Raw genomic sequence first — 25,116 nt, 5'->3', positions numbered from 1 at the left:
TATGCAACTTTTAGAAAATTTTATATTTATCATTTTAGATTCATAGCCTATTTGTTTTTTATTGCTTATTTTCGAATTACTGTTCAACTAAATACGAAACAGAAATTAAATTCACGTTGAATTTAAAATGGCCTTATTGCTAATATTATTATTTATTTATTTATTAACACTTCGTTGCATTACTTAATTTAATGAAAAGCAACTGGCGGCCTCATCGCTTTCGAGCGATTTCTTCCAGACAACCATTGTGAGTAAAGGAAAAAAAAACATGGATTAGTAGATAGTACTAATATAACGTTAGGGATATAACGTGGTCAGGTAATGTTAATACAGCAGAAATTTAAAGGAAGAATGTTTATGAATTTATGTCAAATGAAAGAACACAAATATATAAAAACTGCTATATTATGTATAAGGTATTTAATAAGTAATAAACTGCAACTCTACATACACTTCATAAAATAAGTTAAATTAATTCAATATTTAATATATACATATAAGCATTCATTATGCACGAAAGCATCCTATTGATATTTGCATATGTACGTGTTACTATATGATGCTGTTTGCCAATCTTGATAACTTCTATTTAAAGACAAGTAGATGATCTTCTATGGCAAGGAGAAACCGGTTTTCTCGTGATGATTAACTAGTGTGTAAAAGTGCATTATAATTTATTAACATTTTTTGTGCCGAGACAGACTTTGAACATCCAAAAGCTAATCTACGAGGCCCCCACTGGTGCGAGGTTTAAAGCATTTGTCTTCCCCATAATATAAAAATAAGTATGTTCTTTAAATATGCCGACCACGGATCTTCTAATATTTCAATATAATACCTAAAGATGAGAACTTGGAAACTTATCGTGTAACATAGAAGGCTAAAAACCGAGTGGATAAAAAGTTACCGGATCGACCAAGTAAAAGACTCATCTTCGTTATATAATTATACACCGCAACAAAAGAGGCGGTGGACTTCAAATTTATATCCCTAAACGGAACTCAAGACTTAAAGCCCAACTATCTTAAGTCTGTCCGAACATAGGTTTAAAAGTAATTCATGATGTGAATATTATTCACGAAAATAACATTTTAATTTTATACATTATTAATAACGGTTAACGAGCTCGTGCACGCGAATTTACTTAATTAAAAATGTCATATGTCGTGAGCCAGAGTAATTATTTAATGTGGTTATCAATTCGATGAACAAACATACATATTTCATTTTTAATTCCTGAAGCTTTAGCATCGTTAGTATTTTTAGGGTTTTATATAAAATTCTATATACAGTATATGTGAAAATCATAGTTAAATTTTCTTGTTTGCGTACCTCCATTTGACGTTCGATAATTTAAAAATAATGTTTGTTTACACCACTTTATTTCTCACCTTAATGTTTTCTTTTTTTACTTGGGAAACTTAATACATATATACGATGCGATACACGTCGCTACCAGCCATCCTTATTTCTGTCTACTGGGCTCATTCTGATCTTTAATACCCTTTTGAATTGGTTAAACGTTATTAGTAATTCATTAAATAATAATTGTACACCCTCATATTTAATAGAGTTTTTCAAATAATTCTTACGCAAGATAAGCACACTCGCTCGACGAGTATTGCGTGTATATGTTATAATAATCTACTGTGAAGAGATTTATTCAAATATCTTTAAATTAAGATACATTATATTTTCTTAATTTAACATATAGTTCTTTGTTCGTCAAAATTTTCGTTTCTTGGTAGATTTAAATCTGTTTACAAAATTCTGTGTTAATTTTTTTTTATCTAAACAGTGCTTTATTATAGACGTAAAAGATATAGTTTTATTACTCCTAAAGTCTAAAGTCTTTTCAGAAATAGCATATTGATAAAATTTAATACATTTAGAATCAGGATTTCTAAAGATAAAGAATTGGTTCTCTCGAATTCCATCAATCGCCTATTATCACAGAGGATGCCACTCGCACGATGCTATCTAAGAATCGATTACTCAGTATCGAATCATTAATCGAGAGCCGATTATCAAGATCGTTAATCAACAAATCGAAACCAATGGTAGAACGATTCTTTTAGTTAAAGTAGTGCTTAGTATCTTCTTCCTGCTATCTAATTCATAGCTGTCCTTTCTTATCTCTGGCAATAAATGTTGCGATGAAAACATTATTTTATTTATATGTAGGTATGTGACTGTTAGAATATGTATCTTACATATAGCTTCGTGTTGCCTATTCTTAGAACAAAACAAAGTAAACCAACTATAGTAGTAGTAGTAAACTAACTATAAATGTATCTTATTAAAACAGTAACCTTACATACAAATAAAAATAAATCAAAACCAGCATCGAAAGTGACCAAACTTTTGCAATTTAATTTACTTATATTTATTTTTATTATTATTACGTACCTAAGTTAAAGTTAAAAAAAAACTACCTTAAAAAAAGTATTCATGAAAAAAAATTAACAATGACAATACTATAATTAAGTCACTTTTAAGTGCATACAATGCAAGGGCATGTTTGATTGCTTTTCACCGTTCAAAGATTAATGATTTCATGTTTCTTTCCAATGGGCAGGTCAAGAACATACAAAATATAAATCACGACAGGGCTTAAGTGGAATAATTGAAGTTCGGTTTAATAGCATGATACATATTTTGCAGTTTATTAGTTCAGTACTGAAACATAATTCGATTTCGTTCTTCGCACATCACCAGTCAACATTAACCATTTATTTTATGATTCTCACATTTTATACCGTAAATTCTGACGGCAATGAGCAACTATGTAGTAAATGTTGATTAATTATAAATCATAACTAGACTTATGAAGCATTCTATATATTGACGAAAGCCGCAATAAATTTAATGCAAGAAGTAAAAGTAATTTTCACTATTAACAGAGACGCAGCTGAACACTTATTTTTATATAATAAATAAGTTATGCCGTTGCTGGCTTGTAGACATTGGCAAGGCAACTTTTCTTTGGAACTTAATCATACATCTCTCATCGTTAAGGCAGCGTTACTAAGAACAGTTTTTGTTCGACCGTTTTATCACAGACATAGTTTGTAATTTCACTACCACGACAAAGTCTCCTATTTTTCACTTTAATTTGTAGCTTGTAACAAAAAAAAGAATTTTCAAAATACTATGACAACTATAAGCAAGGTTAATTCAATAATATTGTTTATTTGAAATCGTCTAAACAATTTATTCTTTCTTCCTTCTTGCTTACGTTAAATAGTTGATATTGCCTCCGCCAAAATCCTCTGAGGCGGCTTAATTAAGTTAATATATATTCTCTATGTTATTAATTTTACTACTTGGAACATTCCATTGCCGCTGCATGTAAATTGTATTGTGTGACTACTTCTTAATTGAATATCAAGAAAAATAGGTCAACCTTGGGAAATATAATATCGCTGGGACAAAATAACAGTATGTTTCATCATACTTAACCAAACAAAATGTTCTTTATGAATCAGCTACTACCTGCATATATCTACAACTTCGAGATTTTCATTTCATAATATGTTATCCATAAACGTGATGAAAATTATTAAAAAAAAATGTAATATTCAGGGGCTAGATTTAAAAAATTACTTAATTCAATTTCTTTTTCTTTATTAATAAAACAGCAAGTTGGTTATTGTAACACGTATAGGCTAATAAAATGGCTTTCAAAAAAAGGGATCGTATCTAAATAGGTTTTAAAATTATGATATGATTAAAACAATAGTTAATTGCTTTAGACGACAGTAATGCAAGAAGCATTAAAACAGAACATTATTCATCGGTTTTTATTACAAAGATCGTATTAATACTTTCAATCGAAAACCAATTTCGTTGGATGTGACCCTTCCACGTATAAAAGTCGTTTAAAGACTGTTTTAATTCGTTTTCATTTATCGTTCAACGTTAATTAAACCTCTGGTTTGATAGTGTGACGAGGTGGTCCAGTGACGTCATTTCCGTTAAGTGACCTCAATAGGCAGTTATTGATTCAAACTGCGCTGAAAGTTATTTTTAATAAAATAAAAACAGGGGAAATGTGTAGAAAATAATTTTGAGTATTATTCGTTTTCCTCACATATAGTTTATATATTATGTTTCAATTCCATTAACTTGATCAACTACTGACTAGTGGTTATTTATTAAATTCACAGTAAATTCTAGTGATAAGTTTACTAGAATATAACATACGCTTAATTAAGTATTATACTCGGAATAAGCGCAATTTACGCAAATCTAAAGTTAGTAATTCTTTTTTTGAGAAAGGGATGCTTTTCTTCAATAAAATCGCAGAGGCTCTTATATGTCTGCTTCTTAATAAATTTCTTAAATTTAAATACATATAAGCTATGTAAAAAGGCTTTCTTTTTACATAGCTTTTAGATTTTCTATAAATTTAACGATTATCTTGTTGATAAAAGGGCCTGTAACTAGTGCTAGACAGGCTATTTCCAATTAAGTTGCGATATATGTTTTAAAATAACTGTTGTTTGCTATTTTCTATGATGATTTGCTATTTTAAAAAAGTATCAAGAGTTTTTTACTTGACTTTGTTTCTCGGCCTACACCGTCTGTCTTCTTTGCCGATGTCTGCTTTACAAATTTAATGACGTGGAATAAGTGATACCTGTATCTTATAATATTCCATAAAAACATATTTTATTTCATTGTTTTACAAAAGAAAGATTTACGAACGTCCCTAAGCCAATAACATCAATCTAGTGTTAAGAGCTGTCAAACTATTCTTTCCACATGAGTATTGACATTTTGACAGTGGCAAAACAAGATTGTGACTGAGATGCTTTATCGCTTTTAGTAATATAAACTTTTTAATCAAAATTTGTCAACTATTTATTAACTTTGTAAGTAGCTATATAAGTGTGACAAACCGTGTATTATCTTTAGGAAATCAATAATATTTTGATGAAAAATCTTAGAAGGTATATATGTTTATACCTAATATTTAGCGCTTACGTATTTAACTACGGCGTTTATTATTTAATTAAAGACGTACAGCTTCAAGTCTGCATTTTACTTGAGTACCTAACATAATTGGTTAATACATAAACATAATGAAACCAAGTCTTTAGTGCAGAACTGTAATGTGAATACATTTTTATGGTATTTGAAAAATCAATAAAATAATTATGAAATAGGTCAGGCAATATGACAGTTGACAGTTGACATGACAATTATACCCCGTATAAATATATAAGCACAGATTTAAAAATAAAAATGAAATACTGAAGACTAGTTATTATAAATTTAACATAACATTATACCAAAAAGAAGTACATCCCTTTTTGTTTCATGGGTAGAAAAAGACAACTTTATGTTTAGCTTATTTTAACTTAAGTATTTCTTCACAAATTATTTATAAGTAAACACAAAGTAAATCTTGGTGAAAACGCCGACGCCGACACAATAATGAAACATTAATATGTTTCATCATTAAAATAATATCATTCAAATAAACTCAAAACGTACAGTTAAAATAAAAGCGAAGAGCAAAGATAACACTCAAAAAAATAAAATTACTCTGCGCACATTCGTGTCGAGTGATGACGTCATTATTTACGTTTTGTTTCGAATCCGGGATGAGAACAAACTCCGGTTTTCGCTAAGTATTTTTTGTGCTCATAACGAACGTGATTGAGATGTTGACGATAGAATAACGTACTCCATTCGGGTATCCACTTTATTTAAAGGCGTAGTGAACCAATTCGAAGTATTTCAAATATATTATAGACAATAGATACCCTGGAATAATAGTTGGGAATTGGGAATACAATTTAATACGAATATATTAAATGTGTATTAAACAGAGTACTGTGATATGTACTGTATATACCATAGACGTAATATGTTTTACATATAGTAACATGGCGGTAACAAATAATTTTAGTCGTTTTACCTTTAATACGTTATGTTTTAGCAAAAAAGTCCATACTGAAAAACAATTGTAATGCAATAATGTATGTGCATAATGTTTATTTATTTATTTATTTACACTTCGTTGCTAAAGAAACATAAATAACAATATATATAAATGTCTTGCTATTATATAATCACCTATTTATTTTTGTACAACATTGTACATTCTAATAATTGTTAAATAATTCCCATAGTTAGAAACATAAAGATACTAACACAAAGATACTAACAAAACAGATTGAAATTGTCATCTTATGGCTGATAGTTTCAAGCAAGAACTTTAACATCAATCTTTTAAAAATTTTGGTGTTTTACGGAAGCGGCCAGATCCACAAAGTGTTGGCTCCAACGGTGGAGATGATGGTAATTCGGTCTCTAGCTCTCTGCTTTTATCAAGTAGGTACCGTCTCATAAGATGAAGGAATCTCCAAGTTTTGGTCTTCTGTTTTTTTTTTTTTTTTTTTTTTTTTTTTTTTTTAGAACAGGGGGCAAACGGGCAGGAGGCTCACCTGATGTTAAGTGATACCGCCGCCCATGGACACCCTCAATGCCAGAGGGCTCGCGAGTGCGTTGCCGGCCTTTTAAGAATTGGTACGCTCTTTTCTTGAAGGACCCTAAGTCGAATTGGTTCGGAAATACTTCAGTTGGCAGCTGGTTCCACAGAGTGGTGGTGCGCGGCAAAAACTGCCTGGAAAAACGCGCAGTTGTGGAACGGCGGACGTCGAGGTGATACGGGTGGAATTTCGTATTCTGCCTCGACGTCCGATGATGAAACTCAGCTGCAGGTATTAATCCGAACAACTCCTCTGAACACTCTCCATGGTAAATGCGGTAGAAGATGCAGAGAGACCCCACATCTCTACGCAACGCCAAAGGATCAAGCCGCTTGGAGAGATTTTGGTCGTCAACGATTCGAACCGCTCTTCGTTGAATACGGTCAAGTGGAAAAAGCTGGTACTGGGGAGCACCCGCCCAAAGGTGGGAACAGTACTCCATGTGGGGCCGAATTTGCGCTTTATATAGTTGCAAGCGGTGGCCCGGAGTGAAGTACCGTCTCGCCCTGCTGAGCACACCGAGCTTTTTGGAGGCTAATTTTGCCTTTCCCTCCAAGTGACCGCGAAACTGAACGTCGTTCGATATGTCAACGCCAAGTATTCCAATGCTGGCTGTGGCTTTAAGGAGAGTGTTTTCGAAAAGAGGAGTAGCGACAAAGGGTGTTTTTTTAGCGGAAAACGCGCAAACTTGTGTCTTTTTGGGGTTAAATTGGACTAGGTTTAGTCTGCCCCAGTCAGAGACTCCACGTAGTAGGGTTTCTACTTCAGACACAAGTTTGTTCCGGTACTCATCGACATCTGCCCGAGAAATACTTGCCCGGCCAGTGTAAAGAGTGTCCCCAGTGCTGTCATCCGCATAGCAGTGAATGTTGCTAAGTTGCAACATATCATTGATATGCAGAAGAAACAGGGTCGGGGATAAAACACAGCCTTGTGGGACCCCAGCGTTCACGGGTTTAAGGTCGGAACATGCTCCGTCGATGACGACCTTGATGCTCCGATCGGCCAGAAAGCTGGAGATCCAATCGCATAATTTCTCGGGAAGCCCATAGGCTGGAAGCTTCGAGAGCAGTGCTCTGTGCCACACCCGATCGAAGGCTTTCGCTATGTCCAAACTAACCGCTAGAGCCTCCCCCTTGGACTCAATTGCCTCCGCCCATCTATGCGTAAGGTATACAAGAAGGTCACCAGCCGAACGACCACGACGAAAGCCGTACTGAGAGTCACTTATCAGCTGGTGGCCCTCCAGATACTCCAGGAGCTGGCAATTAATAATGGATTCCATTATTTTGGAGAACAAGGAGGTTATCGCTATTGGGCGATAGTTGGACGGATCGGAGCGATCGCCTTTTTTAGGGATCGGATGTATCGATGCGATCTTCCAGCACTCCGGGACAGTGCCAAGCGAGTACAGGTACCGGAAAAGGCGCGTTAAGACCGGAGCCAACTCAGGAGCACAAGTACGCAGCACAATTGGAGGAATACCATCCGGCCCGCTCGACTTATGTATGTCCAAGGAAGACAAGTGTTTCTGGAAGTGATTCTACGACGTTATGATAGTAGTGTTAGATGACGATGATGATGATTCTGAATGTATGAAAAGTCCTGTGCACAAGAGTACTTTCTGTCTTTAGTAGCATTTTACACTCCCGCGTACGGTTAAGGTAAAATTCGTGAGAAAATAGGCATAGTCGATCCAAAAAGTGACTGATCACCAACTTGCTAAAAATAAAAGAAATATATATATATGATGCGTAGATCTAAAATGGTATAAGTGTCAATATTTATGCGTGCAACGACTTCTATAAAAAAACGTAATTTAATAATTATCTGTGAACCAACATATATGAATATGTATTTGTAAAAATATTTTAACGCGAACTCTTCAAGAGTAACAGGCAATTAAGCCAACAAAAACTCCAAGGTCAAATCTGATTAACAAACGCCGTACGGGTAAATAATCCCCAATTCTATCAAAATTAAGCCAAACATGATCCTATATTGGATCTATATGCCCAATTTCATATTCATTCAATTCTCTCTGTTTTATGGAGCGGGCTAATCCTATCAGTATAAATAATGATTTGTGGATCTATTGTACTATATTCTCTGCTACGTAATAAATAAATACAAGTATATCTTTTGTCGCAAAATATTCTTGAAGTACTGAAATTTGTTGTCTTCTCAAGTATTACGTAAGTACTATAGGGGTGTGGGGGGCGAGAGGGTTCTTTGATTTTCTTATTTGGTGAATACGTCAACATTAATTATTTACCTAGTATTTTACACATATTACCCACACATTGTCTATGCTTGAAAACGAAATAGATTATCGAGGATTCCTACAAAAAATTAATACGTTTATGTACGACTATTTTTGAGAGCTTTGCTTACTTTTGCTGACAAAAGGAGGAGGGGGGGGGGAATAAATTACAGTAAATACTTCAATAGCCCAAGGTTCGAAGCTACGACCACAGAGTTGAGAGCCACACAATAATGCCACTTGGCCAAATGATCTTGACTTGACCTTGATTGCCTTCTGACATAGCTATCTAATAAGTAATATTAATTATTGCAATGATGACAGTACTAACGAGTATATAGTTATTAATTTCTATTTTCTTGAGATTTCCCAAATCCATTTGAGAGAAGGTAAATCGTTGCCATTGCCAGATTGAAATACACAAATAAACGACTCGTAAAAACGCATGTCATTCCCACCCTCAAGCTTTAATATTTAATAACTATCACCCCAGGGGTGATTTGATTCACCCGTACAATATTGAAGGCCCTTCTTCCAAATATTTCTTACCTTCGGGTTAATGGTTGGGTATTGATGAGAATTTTATACGATTCTGCGTTGTTAGTATGAGTTTATAGTTTCTATTAATTATTTATTTTCTATATGGCCATATTATTATGACATGATTAATTAATTACACTATAATAAAGGCTTTCAAAAAATAATATTTTCATAGTAAACTACACAGAGTGAACAATTAGCAGTAACATAATATGAAAGTCTTTCAACAGCAAGGCTTGGCCAGAAATGATGATCATTTACCTTTTATAAGGAAATAACCAAAGAACTTTTTAAGTCTTGGTCTCAGATTTATGTGTCTGTTTCGTGATCATTTCTAATAGGAAAATGGGTGCTCAAGCTTCTGTGTCTAACACACAGTCGATTTTTTGGGTGTAAGTTTTCTTTCACTTTATATTATACTAGCAGACTCGGCCAAGCGTTGCTGTAGCTAAGGTTTTTGTTTATATTACATAGTAGTAAACTATTCAAGGGAAGCGGTACGAGAACTTATGTGAAACGTTGGTACTTTTAGCACAGCGCCATCTGTTAGAATTGTATCAAATAATTGCAATAAAATAATATTTCGGGTTTAAATTGAAATGTAAGCTATCCTATGTTTTAAATTAGATCAAACTGCACACGGTGAGCAAATTTGATTGATATCGGTTCAGTACTTAAGGAGTCCACCGCGGACAAACAACGTGAAACGTGATTTATATATAATAAGAAAATTATATTTTAACTCTGGCCTCAGCCCGCGACGTCATCCAAGTGGTATACTTTGTGCAGCATTTCTATTTTTAAGATTCTTATCCTATGTTGGAAATATAGATACTGCAATTTGCAATCAAAATGTATCTTAAATAATTACGTGTAGTAAAGAAAAAAGGTTTTGTTCGGTCTTTCGTACTGAGTAAAATAAATTATTACAACAAATATTTGACACCTATATAGGAAGAACTATCAAAAACGCTCAACTACATTTATTTCTAAGCAGACTGTCGTCTTATTTCAACCGTTTCAACTCTTTTTTTAATATATTACGTTATTAACAATATTATTAATTAAAAAGATAGGTAGACAAAGGTATTTTCGCATTTAAAATATTATTGTTGATTATAATTTGGAATTACCATTAGTATCAGAAGAAAGAGTTATAAGAATGCAATTAAACATGCGAACAGAATATATTAATATGCGTAAGCCATACATAAAAAGTACCTTGTTAGAACATTGATGATCGCTATTCTTGTTACGCCATATTGTAGGCTTTCACGCTGTCATGCTCAGTTTAATAAAGATAATTTATAAAGCTTATATGAAACTCAGATAATTTATATCCAGGTTGAGGTGCAAGTTAATAACGAAATCACGTCAAATAATTACAAAAATATACAATTTTGTGTTCAGATTTTAGATAAAACAATTGTACACACTTCTCGTAGACTTTGGCCATTAAAAATTTTGTTTGTTCCACATTACATAAACTGGGCTAAGTAAAAGCTGTCACAGAGAAGTGGAGATTTTGGGTTAATTCTAAGGGATCCTATAATCATCAAACAAAAGGCATCATTTGTGTTTTAATTATTCTAACATTTCAGCTACCCATAGCTATTTTACGTTGCATTTAAAATTGTATGTATCTTTTGTTAAATGTGAAGACATTATTTAAACAGTCAATCTTGTGTGAAAGCACTATGTGTATGAAATAATTTGGAATTACTTATTTAATTACTAGATTTAATTATTTTACTATAAAGCAGATTATCGTTAATAATGCTTGAAGATTCAAAATCTGTTTAATACGACAAAGGGATATTCTAATTAATTCACGCTTAAATTAGGTACGTTATTACCGAGAATTAACTGACGATTTCACGATGGATTTACTGTCTTAATATGATGATTGAAAATATTGTTGAATTATTTGGTTCAATTATTATTGTTACAATCATTTTATTACCTTAGACTTTTAAGGGCTAAGATTTCTGCTCATACAAAAAGGTTTAATACTTTATAAAAAGTGTCACACTCACATGTGATCGTTGTTAGGCCAAGAGTGCATCAATTGTGTTTTATTCCTAGTTTTTTAATTTAAATTTATTCTGTTAGTATAATACCGAGTAATCCATCTCTTAAATGCAATTGACAAAAGGTGTTTGCCGACCCACAAATAGCTAATGTGGTATTACTATAAGTGGTTTATTAAAGATCTACAACACCGGTGCCATTTAGTGAAAGACCAATTTTCTTATTCTTATTTACTATTTCGTTAAAAACCATACCAACTAGACTAAAACAAGCACTTTATTGTACTAGGTCAAAAGTAATTCATCATTAAAAGTCGTTTATTTATAAAAGATTAAATATAGTGTCATTGAGCAGTATGTAAAGTGGAAAATAGAGATTCAAATAAATGCTTCAATTACTAGCTCCCTCAATATCTGAGCATTTGCTATAGAAATGGCTGTATACATAAAACAGGCTTCGATATGTCACTCGTATTCGGAAAATCCTTTGAAACACTCTGAAGTGAGTGCTTCTCAGTGAATATATTTGAAGCGAAACGTACCCTTTTCAGAAGATATTGCATAAGACGAGTCTATTTTTTTTAATTTACAGCAAGACGTGACTAAGCTATTCATAGTTTTAAATTTATTCGGGATGAAATTTTGTAACTACTGGAAGATGAACTATAATTATGCATTTTTTTCTTAGATCTTATATTTATGTCGTTAATGTATTAATGAGAGTTCTGTATTCGAATGAGAATTATTGTCAAGTACAGGTTTCTTGCATCGGCTATCTATGGAGCGTCAATTTTTCAATTGATTTGTGACGAATATATTATATTATATATTAATTATAATTTTATAGTCTATGTGGCACTGGTCTTAGTATATAAGTTAATTATTAATCTGGACAGAAAAACCAGTTTGTGTTTCCACCACACTACTTAAATCCAGTATTTCTAATAAATGTGGCAAACAATTATTTTTTGTAACTTAATATTTATTTAATTAAATACGTAAGTCAAATAAATAAATAATATTAAAAATTTGTAAGAGCCCGGGTAATGTACTGATATCAAATGATACAAATGAACCTTATTAAGCCGTAAACGTTAGTAAAGGGATGTCCTCAAACACTCAAGTTACCAATAAAACGAAGTCAGGCACTATTTGTTGAAGCGATACATCCGAGCTTGGTCCATTAGCGGTAAGTGTCCCTTTTCTCACAAACTGCTGACGTCACTACAATTCGAAGCCGATATTTAAAAGGTCGATGGATTTTAGGCCAAATCTCGGACGAACAAAAACGTGATTGAAAAAATATTTAATTTCTTTGTGATTCTTCCTTATATATTTTTGATATGTTTGTTGTACTATAAACTGATTCATGATAAAACAAACATAGGCAAATCCCACCTTACCTTTAAAACATTATACATCTCGTATATAGGGCATCAGACAACAGGAAGACATTTCTACGTGTCACTGATATTTATTCTATTATTCTATTTTATTATTCTTTAGGCAAATTTATAATGAATTTTTGAGTATGTATAGCACATATCAGCTTCTGTTCTGAGACATGTCGGTGTCTTCACGATTTATCTCCATAACCCAGTATGACTATTTAAATGTATTAGTGTCGTATATAGAAAGTAAAAACAAATGGTGAGCAAAGAGATCAACATCATTATCTACACGCAATACATACAAAACACGTTTAAGAATATGTTATGGTATGTTGCTGCAACATGTCATCGATATGTTGCAGCAACGATTTGCAAATCAGCATTAAAGTTGAACAATTATAGTACTGTGTAGCTAGTCCGTAGCAGACAAAATAGTTGCGTAATCAAACTACTACTTTATGTGTATATTATTATTAACAAAACTATACACTATAGAGACGCACCTTTTTACGCTTTCCTGGCTAACATTTGTTTTTAGATATAAAATAATAGTAAGGATTATAATATTTACAAAAAATATCAAAAATATTTATAAATATTAAAAAAAATACAGTTTTTATGTAAGCAAATCTCTCTTGTTGCAAATTTGAAAGATAGAGAAATAAGCACTTACATAAAAGAAGACATTGACATTTTCACCCCGTTTATCCTGAAACGTAGACTTGGAGACTGCGTTTTTTAAATGATTACTTTTAACATTACATTTGCCCATACATATTACATATTTTAAACCACTCTAAACTCAATAGAAGCTCGTCCGCGTAAGCCACCTAAGGGGTTTAAGCCAGATTATTATCAGAAATCTGTTGCATAGGCGCAGTAAGCTTTGGCCTGAAAGCGATCGTTTTAATCCCCTGAGACCTGGAAGCCTGACCTCGATACCTCGTTCGTTACTTCAGGCATAGCTGGGAAGAATTAAGTGCAACACGTATGGGTCAAGAAAAATTATCTTAGCTTAGACATAAATATCCCTTGCACGCATTTTAGCACAACTAGCTAAGCTTAACCTGTATTGAAGAGTTTATAAGACTTTATAAACTCTACCCGACTTGAATCATACCTTAATTACTTTAATCACTCATACCAGCGCTATCGTGTAAAATATGTACTTTGCGATAATTAATACGATAAAATGCGTATTGTGCGTTCTGTTACTACTAGTTTCGTAAATTTGTTATTTTATCGTGTTCCTAATTTTTTACTTAAATTTAACCGTAACTTTTTCTCCCTGGCAATGAGTACCATTTCTTTTAAAGAAGTACTAATTTTATTTAAATTTCTGCCTAAAATAAAAACATAAATCATTTATTCGCTAGTTATCCAAAGACGTGATTCGTGTGTGAATTTAAGGAAAATGTTAAAATATTCATAAGATTCATAGGAATGTATACATATTCATTAGATTACGAAAATTTCTCAGTTACTTCGCTAAGGGAAAGCTTAAAAGTTAAGGAACTGGACTGCGGAAGTTATTTTTATGCAAAAATTTTAGGCGCTCTCTTGGTTATGTCCTTGTATGTAATAAATAATGTGATCCGCCTTCTGTCAATTTTCTGAATTATATAGTAAGTAATAATTCGGTCGGTCGGAGTCACAGAACCTCAGATTATATAAGAAACACATGCTTAGCCTCTAAACTGACACTCCTTATGTTACATATATAATGTCTTTAGTACATAGTCATATGTTTATGCTAAGTTTAACATAGTAATAATCCATTACCACAATATGGGTCTTTCATTCTGAACGGTTTTTTCTTTTGTAGGAAACAGCATTGATAGGTGAATACAGATTGCACGTAGGTGAAATTATGATGATCTGAATCCACAGAGAGAGAGCTGTGTAGCCAGCACAATTAGAGAGGGCTAGTACAACATGTTCCAAGAGACACAGACAAATATTTCGTTTGTTATATATTAAAAAAAATTGTAGGGTCATAAAAATAAAGCTTTAATAATAATATAGTCAGTAAAATTATTGACTTCTTTACCTGTCCGTACATACCGTTAAAGCAGGTTTTAATGCGTGACAAGGAAGAGACGTAGACATAACTTTTATTACTAAACAAAAAAAACACACAAATAGAAACACAAAAAGTAGCAATAATTATTAAGGAAAAAAATAAATGAGAAATATTTTTTTTTAAGAATAAGGTACGTTTTAAGGGTGTAATACGTATGTGCTGCGGTTGTAATTGGCCCTGGCTCAGCATTATGCTGACCAGCAGACTGTTCCACAGCGCTGGTCATTCTACCAGAGACCTGTGGTCTAGATTGCACCTCAGTCGCAAAAAAAAAGAATATAATAATACTAATACTAAATAGAAAAAAATCTTAATGTTAGTAAAAGTTAGCAGTTTAAGTAATGAAGTCTTGTATAAATATGTATAGATAATATATAATAGATAATCTTGTATAAATATATATATATATAAATAAAATAAAATAAAAATTGAGAATTAAGAAAATGGTAAAAAAATATTTTTGGGCGGATTAAAAACTACACTTCGTTAGATTTTTGTGGAGACGTATTTAAATTATGAAATCTTTTAAGAAGTTTTTTTTTTATTGAGACTTTTATTATATGAAATTAAGTAAAATGCATTTCAAATGATGTAAAATTAGGTAACCTCAGATAAGCTACATATAAGTAGTATTTATAAGAGTTTTAAAGCTAAAAAAATAACTATTTTCGAAGAAGTCAACTTGATATGCTTTATAAAGGGAGAAATGTATGCAATGAGCCGTTTCCGTTGAGTGCCCACATCATACATTCACTAATGACTCATTAAAAGCTCAGTAGGAGGAAAAGCTTCGTTAAAAGTACAGCTTTTCTTTACAACACAACTTGCTAGTATCCGTATCTATCTATTGTTAAAATGAGGAAATTACTATAAAAAGTAAACAATTCAAAATATATGTATTACATATACATGAAATATCAAGCAGTAATATTATATATATGATATCTTTTCAGTACAATGTGGCTAGTGCATTATTAACTTGATGAATGTTAAAGCCTTATATTAAAAATTAAAATAAAATTATTGCTACCTGTCAAGATATAGAAGAAATTTCATAATACGTTTTATTAATTTAATAATGTCTAGTTCGTTACTTCGAAAAAGATACGCTACTGAAGTGATAAATCTAAACATTACAATTAGGAGTGACCTTATTTAAGATATTTTTTAAATAGCGTATATATGGTAACGTAATATTACTTATATTAATTTCAAGTAACAGTGACTTACCATTGCAAAAGTCCGAATACAGACACGTGCGAAAACTAATTTATCACTCACAGTCGCATCCATTTCACACACACATCACAAACACAGCACGCAGACGTATTAAATCCGTAATTCGATATTTTTAATCGCGAATCATTTATAGGCGACGGGATACACCCATACACGTCAGATAACTGATAGCGTTTGCGAATAAGCACGTTCTGCGCATGCCTACCCGCGCACCTCGGCATTACAGCCGAAGTTAGCCGATAATCGGCGAAACATCACGATACCCGTTAACCGTTCAGGCGAACGTCGACAATAAATCGGTGTTAATTTCGTTGTGTCGTGAAGTTGGACATCTTGACTTTTCTGATTTTGTCGGCGAATGTTCTTGATCTAGGACGTGTGTGAAATCCATACAGTTTGATAATTTAGTCTTTATTTTAATGCTCGCAACATACAAGGGAATTATGATACTTAAGGCTAAATTTTGCACAAGGCTATGTTTAACGATTTAGTCATTCGAAGTACTCAGTTTATTTATACAAGTTGTCAAGAATGTTATTTTATACAAGCAAATTATTAGGCTCCTACATCATAATATACTGGGCTCTACGAGTTTGCTACGCAGTGCTACGAATATAATAATTTATTTTGACACACTAAAACAATGAAGTAACAATTTTACAGGAAAAAATCAAATATTTAAATGACATAACATTCTGAAACTTTATTGTAAATAAGTTGCAGCAGAATGTATCCGATTTTTATTTGATGTTAACGAGTATTTTAGTTTCAATGGATAATAAATTCCTGTTGACGAGTGATTAATATATAACATTTCATTTTTGTGCTTGATTTAACCGTTGAAATGTTGAGAGACGTCGGTATGAATCGTTAATTTCTCAGAGTTCTCGACCTATATCCGTTAAGGGTCGAATTGACCCTAAATATTTTACAGAGATTCTTCATTTTAGGTAAAGGTTACAGTAATAATATATGAAACCATTTCTATTGTATTACAATTACGTTTTATATGTAAATACATTTTTAAAATACTATAGCAGGTACTGCTTGGCCGAAACATTAACTTGTTTCGTCCAAGTTTTTGAATCAAAACTACGTAGAGTGTTCACTTGTTCGCGAAATAAGCGAAATCGGCTGAACTCAAAAACTGACATTTAATGGACTTACTATAACTGTTTGATTTGGTAACTGTGTGTATTATATATATTTATTAACAGGCTGTGAAATAAAGATTCTTGTACCTATAATGACGATTTTGGGTATTCCATCCGTAAACCAATTCGAATTGTCAAATTATTCCTCTTTTCTTTTAATATACTTATAAGTCGATTCCGTAGAATAGCCGGAAGCGAAATGGGACAAAGAATTATCGTGGAAATGGGGAAAATTGTATAAATCGTCACAAATGGGGTACCCATTGCTATAACATTTGTTTCCCTCTGGTGGGTTATATGGTTAATGGGACTTTGATCCTTGTCTATGCAGTTTTAATCCATTTCCATGGTTATGTAATACGATAAAGGATAAGCTATGGCTTAGAGTGACATTAGCGAAATCATTTTGGCAACTGAATTAAATACTTAATAAAGGTGCTTTTACTTTACAACATTAGGTTATTTTTGTTTGTATCCTATTTGGTTCCTTCAGTCACTTGGACCAGTAAGAAGTACTAGAGCTAAATATGCGGATAAACGAATTAGTACCGAGTTTTTAAATTTTGAATTAAAAACAATGTGAGAACACGGATATAGCACAGAATATACACCTTACACCTTGTATTCAAATGTTTTGTTTGCAATATCTTATTTATAAAATTCCTTCATTGTATATGTAAGAAAGTTATATTATATTTAGTCTTAGGAAACAAGTTGAATTCTTAAATGAAAAGAAAGTTAAAAAGTAGTTTCTGTAACCACCGACTAATAAATTACTTTCTATAAACAATTTATGTATATTAAAATTTATGTTATTAAAATTTATCTTAATATATTTTAATTACTCGTCACGTTGTTTGTTAGCTATGGAATCCTAAACTTAACCGATTCCAATCTAATTTGGGGTTTTATGTAACTTAAAGGTTAGGATAACTAATTGATATAACTTTTGTCCGCGTGTATGTCACTGAACTCCTCTTCAATGGGTGAGCCGATTTGAATGATTTCTTGTATGCGTTTGGGTGGAGCCCTTGATGGTTTGGATTCATAAACGCAGGACAGCGTCTATCAAGTGCCTTACTATAATATATAAATTCCTTATATAATAAAAAAATAACGTAACAAAAACAAGCATCTGAAATAAGTAGTTAATAATTTAATTCAATGTCTTTTGAAGTTATGTCTACAAGTATATAAGAGTAATAAATAGCTAACTTTTCTTTAACAACATAATCGAATTTAGAAATAAAAACTGAAGTAATGTTATTATATAATATTTCTAGCTTAAATAAATGCGAAGAAACAAAAGCAAAATATCAAAACGCTCGCTCAACGAGCTTTAAAATTAAATTTAATAGCGACCTAAATTTCTCCGATATAACAATTATATAAGTCGGCATTCGGTCGGAAAGACTATTTTCTACAAAACAATAACATGAAGTAAATCATGAGACGAGCGAAGCATGAGAATTGAACTGCCTTGGCGCTCCACAATAAAAACCATTTTCAGGGTAACTATTTACATTGAGATAGATTCCAATTATATAATATGCGATCTTTATACAACGTACAACCCAGAATTAGTTTTTTCTATAAGCAGTGTTGGCTTCAGCGTGCGACTACTATCCCTGAGATCGTAGGTTCGAGCCCCGGCTGTGAATTAACAGACTTTCTGCGTATGTGCTTATGTAACACAGAACCACATAATTGTGAGCCCCAGACCTAAAAACGTCAAATAAAAAATAAATCACTGGCGCTATATTCCTAATTGGGCTCATATTTCTAAATCTGAATACTAAAAAAAAGTGTGTCTACGTATGAACAAGCGTTAGAAGTTATGCGTATGGATTGTTTTAAAAACAACAAAATAATATTTATTTATTAACATTGTTTAATTCTACTGTTACGAAACACGTTAATATAAAAATACTAGAATATACAACTTGAACACATGAAGTTATCGATTGCCATGCCACCTAGACCTAACTTGACGATGACGAATTTAGGTGTTGGTGTGCGGGCGCATCGTAAAAATTCACTCTATCTTTTCTCCATCGCGCCAAAAGAAGTATAACTACAATAATTTTAATTTATTTTTCTATATAAGAACATATAAATTTATAAAGTAGCAATGTCATTAATAATTTCAGTTGATGGGTGGAGGTTGCTGAAGCAATATAATTTCTTATCCTGATTCTAAAACGATACTAAGTTAATAATAAGGTAAAATCGTAGAAAGTAAAATGTATGACTTTAACATTTAATAGTAACAGACATAAAAATATTTTAAAAGTAGAACACATTTTTTTAAATACAAAAACCAATTATCAATGGAGATCAATGCATTATAGAACTGAATAGACATCTTTTATATAATTACTAGAAAATCAAGAACTAGTCTGTGCTTGTGACAGCGGTACTCCTTCGAGATGGCTGCATTTAAAAGACACTTGTATTGTATATCAGTGAAGCAATTAAAAATTTAGTAAGCATTTTCTAAATAGCGTCATTGTATACAAGCAACGGGTAATTATAAGTTTTATTGCATAATTAAAATTTCATAAGAAAGATTCAAATTTTGTTATTTTATTAATTAAATTGATATTGTATAATTCTAAATTATCAAAGAATAATAATGCTTCTTAATTAATTTGTAAAATTATTTTCCGTTTTGCGAATAACATTTTAAACATTAATCATTTTAAGCTCATGTTTTCATTATCATCGTCAAGAAAAGATTATCATCTACAATATTAAATATATCACCAAAACTACTACAAACTATTTGCATATAGTTTAATGTAACGAAATTGACTCACGTTTTTCGTTTCAGAGGATATTGCCACGCAATGCTATCGCTGCTTAAGCACTGCTTGCCGAAGGTGAAAGGCCGCGACGACGAGAAATTTTATTCTGAAAAATTCGGTGAATACGCTTGAAATTAACTAAATAATAACAAAAGTTAATAGCTTTACATAAGTTATACCTACTTAGTATTTATTATGTTATAATCATATAAATAAACTTATCCAAAAGCATACAAAATCTTTAAATTTTAATCAATCTTTTTATATTATTTAACTAATTATAAACAACAAAAATTATAATCGTAAATTATTTAGAATTTACAATATCCATGTCCATGCAATGGAGATTACAAATTTATAAACCACTTTTATTAATTACTGAATAACACGACTTTAAAAGGAATATGAAAAATACTTAAATAAATCTTCATAAATGGATTTAAGATAATATAGTACTGATTATAAAAAAAAACAAAAGAAACGGAAAAAACTATTGGTTGAATCACTGGCTCTTTCATCTGGGTTGAGCAAGAATTTAGGACTGCGTCGACTTACGATGATTTTGATTGATTGAACGATTTCTTACGTATATTATTTCTGACTTACAAAACCAGTGGGGAAATGTTCAAAGAAATCCAAACATTTTGTTAACATTCCTAGTGTACCACAAAAAATGGTAGAATAAGTTCTGAGTACATACCTCGTTGTACTGCTCCTTACTAGGAAGAAAGGCACACAATAACCTCAGCCGTAAGGATATGGAGAAATTGTTAGTTTGGGAACAAAGAGAGGTTAGATTGATGCTGTACCTGGCCTTTCAATAATAGTTCACGAACACGCACAAAAGCACTCACTATAAAAGTCTAAATGGAGAACATAATTATTGACAAGAAATTAACAAACAGTATATATAAAAATGCATCTAACGTTACCCAAGTAAATCTTAACAAAAAACTAAAAACAAAATTGTGCGGATCGGCCGAGTAAACATATTTATTTTATTTACCATGACATCATGACCCTCATAAAATTAAATAAAATTAAAAAATATGTTTTTCCAACACCTTTAATTAAACTTAAAAGGCAGGCTTAAAATGATTTAAGATTAAAACCAAAAAAATCTAAGATTTCACAAAAGATGCATTTTCAAGTCGCTCTTCACGGCTTAAAATATTCTCTTTAAATGCATATTCAAAGTTAACCACGGTTGACCCAGTTTCGGTTACAAAAACGGCCATAATGCATCGTGCTTTGCGAGCCTATTGAATGGGACGTATTTCAAATGATATGGAAACTCGATTGATGCCGGTACGGTACCATTATTTCAGTTCAATGCTTTGAAATTTTTTGATATGTTCAAATTCATCTAAAATATGGTAAATAACGCCTAATTTCACAGTCAAAAATGTCATTTATTCTTATTATTTAGTAAAATGAACGATTTTTCTTTTTATAAATGAGCTATATTGTTGCAACGTTAATTAAACACTTGTGATTTAGATTCTGACAAGCTCCCAATGGGAGTGTATCACCGCCTCGTTGGAATCGCTCACGAGTTCGCTTATACAACGACTTTTGACACCGTTTTTCATCAATTTGACATGTGTAAGATTCTTATTTGTTTAATATATCTATATATATAAAAGAAAGTCGTGTTAGTTACACCACTTATAACTCAAGAACGAAAGAACAGATTTGAGTGAAAATTGGTATGGAGGTAGCTTAGAGCCAGGAGACGGACATAGGATACTTTTTATCCCGTTCGACAGCGTTCCCGTGGGACTTGACATGAAACGTCAGTCACTATAAAAAGTGGTATAACAAATAAGAATCAGACTTGGAATAATAAAACGCAAATGATAGCTATGTAATTGACGTATAATGACAGCTATGTAATGACGTATATATGACAATTTGATATTTGTAAGATATCAATATTCAAAATATTTCTATTAAATAAATACGTTTAATTATTTTTACAATTTACAATTTAATTATAATGATAGTGCTATTGCCCATTCGTATAAACAGTGAAGAGAACTATAAAACTCGGTATTGTCGTATGTATACAGTTCATCCAAAGAATGATGAATGTTTCTATTTGTTGTTGTTGTCGAATGACGCATTTAATCGAGTATTGGAACGGGAACGTGAATATGATCACCAGGAATTAGATTTAGTAGTTCAAACGAATGTACCCCTGTTGAAATACCAACAAAAGGAAGTTTATGATACTTTAATGAAGGCAAACGATGATGAAAATGGTGGTTTATATTTCCTAGATGCCCTTGGTGGAACTGGCAAGACATTCCTCATGTCATTAGTTTTAGCAACTGTTCGGGCGAGATCCAACATAGCGGTTGCAGTTGCTTCTTCTGAAATAGCAGCCACATTGTAAGAAGGATGCCGTACGGCTCATTCAGAATTAAAATTACCGTTAAATCTTCAAACTATTGGAGAACCAACATGTAATATTGCAAAACACTCAGCAATGGCCAAAGTTTTAGCGGCATCGAAAATCATCATCTGGGACGAATGCACAATGGCGCATAAACGTGCATTGGAAGCACTTAACCGAACATTAAAAGATTTACGCAATGAATCGAGATGTTTTGGAGGAGCAATGATTTTACTGTCTGGCGATTTCCGCCAAATACTGCCAGTAATTCCAAGATCTACGCCTGTCGACGAAATAAACGCTTGCCTCAAATCGTCAAATCTATGGCGCTATGTGACGAAACTGCAGCTGACAACAAACATGAGAGTTACATTGCTTACTGATAAAAAAGAAGAAAAAGAATAAAGATGTAGATGACCTGAACTACATAATGGTATGCGTTTGGTGGTTAGAAAATTGAAGAACAATGTAATTTACGCTACGATAATGATAGGAAAATTCAAAGGTGAGGAAGTTCTTATTCCGAGGATCCCGATGATCCCAACCGATATGCCGTTTGAATTTAAAAGACTTCAATTTCCGATACGTCTTGCATTTTCCATGACCATCAACAAATCACAAGGCCAATCCTTAAAAGTTTGTGGTTTAAATCTAGAACATTCATGTTTTTCCCATGGTCAATTATACGTGGCATGTTCACGGGTCGGAAGACCATCAGCGTTGTTTGTTTTTGCGCCTGATAATAAAACAAAAAATGAAAAAATGTGTATCACAAGGTACTTAAGTGAAGAGCAACCTATGTACTAAAATACAGAAATAATAATGAATGATTAATGTAGGTATTTAATTTTTTTGTATTTTTTCCAATAAAAAAACCCAAACTGCTTATTTATTGCCATTAAGGCGGAACAAAGTTCGCCAGGTCAGCTAGTTAATACTAAAAGTAATGTTTTAAATATGTATAAATACGCAATATACATTTATGTATTTTAATTATAGAGAGTAACCTCTGATAGCGATAGCAATAACAAACTTGAGCTAATGAAATTTCTCATAATTTTTACTTCATCATTAAAACAAAAAATAATCACATTTGACCCTTTGAGTTTGTATATTATTTATTTAAATACAACAAGAATTCAAGTACTCCAAAGTATGTAGAAAATTACTTTCAAAGATTATAATATAATATAGTTTATTGAATTCCTAAATTATGCATTTCAGATTAGCACTTATAAAAAAATAAGTAAATGTCATCCTGAATAATTGTCTTATCATGGAAACGTAAAATATAATAATATACATAACTTAGAATCGTGTAAAGGCCGACCCATAAGTCCATCAGATTATACACCTGACGGCGAGGGCTTGACAAAAGACGATTAATTGTTTAAGAACCTCCGGGGACCGAGATCTGAGAGCCATTCTATTATAACGTCATAAGGACGTAGACATAATTGCTTTATTTATTAATTACTACCTGCTGCTCCAATTTCAGCGTAGCGTAAAGCGGCTTATGTTTTTTCCAATAATTATATAATTACTATTTCAATTTAGATGTTTTCACATCTAAAATATCGATATCGCAATGAATACAAAGTTTTAAAAGGTTTTGCATATAAAAAGTTAAATAACAATTTTAGAAGATCTACTTTTGGCGCGTTAGGGAAAATGACAGTAAATTATTACGAGGCGCGCATACCGTCACAGCTTCAAGAAAAAAACTTATATACATAAGTTTTTTTCTTGAAGCTGAAAATCGAGAATTACTACTACATACTCGTCAATTTAAGAAAAGAGACACTTATATAAAGACCGAGATCTCTATCTGTCAAACAGTCAGAGGCTTTAAAAAATAAGATCTTCAATAACTTTCATAAAAACATATTACATGTAATAGAGTACGTTACATTAAAAAAACAAATAATGTATGTGTATTGATTGCGCAAAATACATCAAACAAACACACATAAAAAGTATAAACTAGTCGTTATGTATGTTTCTTTATAAAACTCAGAGGCACAATGTAAGTACGGTATTAGAAAGAAGCAGGCACCGCTTAGAGGCTCGGAGATGGCCTAATTACATTTATGCCTAGAATATAAATGTAAATGAATGAATTACTCAGATTTTATTCAGAATATTTGAATATTTTCATAATACGAAATATAAGACTTAATACTCGTTGACGACATACTTATTGTGGTAATACCTTTTTTATGTGGCATAGGGTAAACAATTGAATATATAATATACATTTTTCGTATTGTATAATTTATTGAAATTCTTTATGTGTATTTCCAGTGTATAATCAAAGTTAAATATAAAAAAATCATGTCTGCGCAACAAGTCAAATGGGCAGGCATGTTCGGGGAACCACTGTCTCTCAGTGATGCAAAAGGAGAATCCCCCCCTCTCTAGGCGTCCTCCACTGGTCAGCACAGTGTAGTGGACGCACAGGCTGCCCTTCATATTTTGGTGGGGTGGAGTTTCTGCACTCTAGGTCAGTTAAAAGAACGTAGCCATTCTTAACAGAGCAACGCACTTCGAGCCTGGCAATGTGAGTGTCCAATATTAATGCTTAGCTTTTTAGTTCATACCAACATGGAACATTTTCCTATGCTATCCCAGAGACTGTTCGGTTTTCCGGAATGAATACTTTTTAAGAAGTTTTTTGAAGTTACTTATAAGTCGTTTTCATGACCTAT

At 32.2% G+C, this 25,116-nt stretch overlaps 1 protein-coding gene across 1 annotated transcript in view; it reads right to left on the bottom strand.

The window, feature by feature from the left end:
- LOC110994006 (neuroligin-4, X-linked) overlaps positions 1 to 16,205 on the bottom strand; it is a 68,431-nt gene extending 52,226 nt beyond the window's left edge. Inside the window, exon 1 of the mRNA XM_022260473.2 lies at positions 16,041 to 16,205. The gene's annotated coding sequence lies outside the window, so the exon portion shown is untranslated. The remainder of the gene's footprint in view (positions 1 to 16,040) is intronic.
- Positions 16,206 to 25,116: the final 8,911 nt, after the last annotated feature.

The sequence above is a fragment of the Pieris rapae genome, chromosome 10 (assembly GCF_905147795.1).
Source record: "Pieris rapae chromosome 10, ilPieRapa1.1, whole genome shotgun sequence".
In the NCBI taxonomy this organism is placed as follows: domain Eukaryota; kingdom Metazoa; phylum Arthropoda; class Insecta; order Lepidoptera; family Pieridae; genus Pieris; species Pieris rapae.
The sequence above is the reverse complement of the archived record's forward strand: the minus strand, read 5'-3'. Positions and strand labels throughout refer to the sequence as shown.